Source organism: Protomyctophum parallelum (assembly GCF_964188405.1).
Source record: "Protomyctophum parallelum genome assembly, chromosome: 21".
Taxonomy (NCBI): Eukaryota; Metazoa; Chordata; class Actinopteri; order Myctophiformes; family Myctophidae; genus Protomyctophum; species Protomyctophum parallelum.
Genome location: NC_139713.1, coordinates 2,282,466 through 2,287,415, shown reverse-complemented (window position 1 = coordinate 2,287,415; position 4,950 = coordinate 2,282,466). Strand labels below are relative to the sequence as shown.

General features: G+C 40.1%; 1 long non-coding RNA gene across 1 annotated transcript; it reads left to right on the top strand.

Annotated features, from left to right (window-relative positions):
* Positions 1–232: 232 nt before the first annotated feature.
* Positions 233–1,921, top strand: LOC310879076. The gene is made up of 3 exons (XR_014570930.1): positions 233–335; positions 678–765; positions 1,536–1,921. It is a non-coding gene; the product is annotated as an uncharacterized lncRNA (long non-coding RNA).
* Positions 1,922–4,950: the final 3,029 nt, after the last annotated feature.

Here is a 4,950-nt window from a genome sequence, read left to right as displayed (position 1 = left end):
TGCACTACTTTGGGGTTCCGCCATTTTGTTATAGTGTCCGAATATGCAGTGAGCATTTTTGCACCCTACAGTAGTGGACTGAAGTATCCCACAATGCACCGGGAATTGTAGGGAGCTCCCGATGGTCACTCAAAAAACGCAGCGAAGCAAATCTACCCCACAATGCATTGCGCAGGCACGCTTTGAGCGTATGCTCATGCGCACTACATCCACAATACATGTGCCAGAAGCATAAACAACAACACAAGCAGCAGCAATGGAGCCCTGTTCACCACCCGTCGCAGCAGTAGAACTTGTTCAACCAGCGGCAGCGAGGGAAAACAACGCATACAAATGTAAGTATTTTTCCGTTTGTTTACGCCATGTAACAAACGTGTTACTGTTTAGTTTAGTCTAGATGGACTAAATTACATATCAACAATTGTCTATTCAGGGCTTGATGAAGATGTTCGACGGTTTATTTCGTCGCGAGCGGAGAACGAAAGTCTGTTCACGGGGATGAGGAATGCTGCGAAAACGGGATGGGAGTGAGTTCACCGAGTTAATTCTTGTGAAGGAATATTATTATGTGTATTCTTAACGGCAATACAAGTGAAATTACACTTATGTGTTGGCTAAAAGGTTAGTAAAAATGACAATATGTTTTTGTCTTATGTCTGTCTAATTACATTTTGTAGAGCTGTGTTGAGAGACATTGGACTGACTGGAGTTGTGTCTGCTTCCCAAGCAGCAAAAAAATGGGAGAACTTAAAGAAGACATACAAGGTTTGGATTAATTGTATTTAATCAGATATGGGAAAAGTACTATACTTATGTAGGCCTACAAGTTACAGAGGGTACACCGGTACAGGCTCTGAAATGTACTTAAAGAGTAAGTATTAATGTTTCTGTGCAAAGCTAACTAATGCATCAGTGGTTCTCACTTCTCAGCCTTGTAGGCCTACCACCTCAGAAACCATTTGGCTCTCCAAGTTATTATTATTATGATTGATCTTAAAATACAGTAGCATCCTATTCAGCAAGTACAGATACCTGAAAAAACCACTTGAAGTAACAAAGTGCTTGTACTTTGTTACTTCCCATCTCTGTATATAACTACATGACCATAAATGTAAGCATGGATGACATGTCAGTTTGTATTTTCTTGCTGTGTTCTGCATTTGAAATGAATATCAAGGTTCAAGGTTCAAGTTTATTTAGTGTCCCCGAAGGGCAAATTGGGTTGCAGCATAGACAGTACATTAAACAATGAATGAAACAGTACAGACAACAAACAGTTCACATAGCGGATACCAGAGTAAAAGGTGCACACAACCATTAAAGTGCAGGCGTTTAAAGTGCTATGCGATAGGTCATAAAAGTGCGTGTGCATAGACATAGGCACAAGATAATACAGTAAAAAGTAAAAAGTAAAAGTGCTCATCATAAGGTTATATCCTCGATCTACGCACAGCAGCATTCAGTGTGTGAATAGACATTACATTAATAGAATATTACATTAATTGTGCCCAACAAATACATTGCAATGTGTGCAGGAACTCAAGAAACCACCTTCGGGAAGTGGCACTGAATCGGGGGAGAAGACCGCATCAAACTGGAAGTGGTTTGACGAAATGGATTTGGCCATAGGTGGCAAGCCATCAATAACACCACCTATGCTCATTGCCACTTCATGGACAGAGAACCCTCCCAGATCTGATTCTGTCACATTATTTCAAGCCTCCTCCTCCGATTCAGTGCCACCAGAGAGTTCAGATCCAGTCCCAGCAAAGAAGCGGCGTGATGGGGTCCTCGAGTTGCTGGAGAGAGCAGAGGAGAGAGAAGAGGCAAGAGCAAAGAGAGAAGAGACAAGGGAGGATAGAATGTTGTCTCTCCTCGAGAAAATTGTGGAAAAAATGTAGTGTTAAAAAACCCATTAAGACCTGAGGCCGGTTCGAACAAGAACATTTTCTCATTTCATTCTGCTTTTTTGGTGGGACTGGATCCTTATTATTATTTATTTATTTTTTGTTAAAATGTAGGCCTATTTACATGAACAGTTATATTCTGTTAAATTGTTTATGCTGCTAAAGCTGTATTATTGAACAGTAATCTGTTCCATGTTGAAGAGGAGGGTGAGTTTGAGCCATTTTGAAGAGAGGAGGGTGAGTTTGAGATGAAGGAGCTCAGCTCACCTTGTTATAAATGTTTATTCCCTCTTGTTTTGATTGTTACCCTCGTGTCTGTACAGAACTTTGATCCAACATTTATTTTTTTACTTTGTATGACTATTTTGTATGACTTTGACATTGAGGCAAGTATTTACTTTCCCCCCCAACAATGCACTTGTTACACAATGCACAAGTAGTGCTTGTTAGGAGGGGGGGACGGACAGACAGACAAAAACAAATTATCCAGAATCATTTAATTTTTATTTGCCAAATAAATTCTGTCTGAACTGGAATGATGAACACTTTACTGCAACTCATTCTTAATCACCTATGCTACTGTTATATATTGTAGCGGTTTCACCCATAAAAGTTTGAATCAAGGAGAAACCCTACAAAGGTCCCTGTATAAAATACCTTGTTAACTCAGGGATATACAGTATATAATAATATATATATAATAAATCAGTACATTTCAATAACACTTATTTAAACTCAAAACAGTCAAGAATTGCAAAAGACACAAGCAAAGTCAGTCTCAAGGTTTGTATTGGAAACCAGAAGTAGTTCAGTACATATATAGCACAGTGTAGTATACCTTTCAGGTTTTCACAATAACCAAAATAACCCAGGTGCCGTGCACCACTGTTGCAGAACCAAAAGAAATAAACTCCACTTCGGGATGCCATATTGTAAATACATAGTAAAATAAATAAATATAGCCTAAATAATGTTCATACAAATGATACTATAAGTTTTACAATATAAATAAATAAATGATTATATAAATAATATTATTTTAAGAGGTCAAAATGATCACTCATCCAAAAAGATCCCATGGCATGCAGCTACAATGTTTACAGGTAATCATGTTCATTCAGGGCTTCAGGAGGGTTTGCTGCGGCTGAGAGGGCTGCAGCAATGTGTGCACGCAGCTGTTCCCCATCCTCCTGGTCCTGTGGATGCTGACCACCCTCATTTCCATCCAGCTCCTCTTCCTCTTCCTCAGGCTCAAAGGTATCGCCATCTCTGAGGCAAATGTTGTGCAGAATGGCACAGCAGGCAATGACCTTCACAGCGAAAACGTGGTGCACTTCCAGGGCCTTGAAAAATATAGAACGCCATCTACTTTTCATCATGCCAAAGGACCGTTCAACGACAGTACGGGCCCTTGCATGGTGCCTGTTGAACCTCCGTTCCACCGGGTTCCTCACTGGCTCCCTGTAGGGTGTGAGCACTGCGATGGGGTTAGACATGCAGGGATAGCCCCCATCCCCTAGGATGTAATAGCCTTCAGGTGGGTATTGTTGTTGCACATACATTGGGCTATTTCTCAAGATGCGAGAATCATGGACTGAGCCTGGGTACCCAACAAATATGTCCAGGAAGATAGCCTCACTGTCACACACTGCCTGCATCTGGATGGAATGGAACAGTTTTCTGTTGAAGTAGCACTGGCCATCTAAAAGAGGGGGCTTAATTCTCACATGGCACCCATCGATAGCTCCCACAGCCCTGTTGAATGCTGGGTTTCCAGCCCGAGTCCCAAACCCCAGTGCAGTAGCAGCGATTTTATTGGCGGGGGGAAAAAAGATGACACGGTTTTTAATACGGATGATCTGGTTTGCCACGCGGTGGACAATGTCAAACACAGTGGAGCGTGGGATGTCAAATGCTCTTGACACCAACCGATATGAGGCTGCACTGGCCAGCCAAAACACGAATACCAGAACTTGCAAATGATGAGCCCAGCCAAGGTCAACTGGAGCATCGAGGGCTTGTATCAGAAGGCCTATGGTGCGCCTGGATAGTCGGAAGTCAGGGCGTAGGTCCCTCTGGTCATCAAAATACATCCTCAGAATAGGGACATGGTGGTTGACTATACAGTACTGAGCTGGTCGTTCAGTCTGTAAATAAATGGATATATAATCATGAATTAGTATAATAATCAACACTTTCATACATGAATTGTATATGCTATAGCTATTTCTATTTCTATATGTAATAAAACAATTACTGTATTACTATAATCATTGCTACTGATGTACATGCCATATTATAAATACATGGTAAAATAAATATAGCCTAAATAATCATACAAATATTACTTTTTAAATAAATGCATACTATAAGTTTTACTATTTATATAAATTATTAAATACATAAATAATGATAATAAACAATACTATTTACAAAGGTTTATATTTACTTACAGTTTGACGTCTTCCCAGTAATGCAAATGCTCTTCTCAGTTGTCTCTGTCTGAGAGTTCTGTTTCTCCGTCTCACCAATATTAGTTGTATAAGTCCAAAGACAAACACGCTCAAATTCACTGGCCTATTGAGTGGCATTGTAATTTGTGTCCAGCCTCGACACGGTTGACAAAAAAAAAAAAAAAAAAAGCTCAAACGCTATTGAATAGTATAGACGCTCTTTTCTTCTCTCCTGCCCGTCGCACGTCTTCGAGCTACCTCGGTCTGAGTCTGAGAGGCGCGAAAATATAGGAATAATATATATCTGTATATATGGTCTTATCTGCAAGACGAATATGGTAACGAAGCAGTTTAGGTGTAATGGTTCAAGGGATGATTTCCGCACACCCGGTTCAATTTTATAGCAGGTGCGTATTGGCAGAACAATTCAATCAATCAATCAATCAACAGCAAATGTTTTAAGGAAGGAGAAGAAGTTTATTTTAAGAGTCGTAGCAACGTTTCGGCCTTTTGGCCTTCTTCAGGCATAAATTAACATATTATGTTCATTTATTTACTAATATAGTATATATATAATATAGCAAGCACAC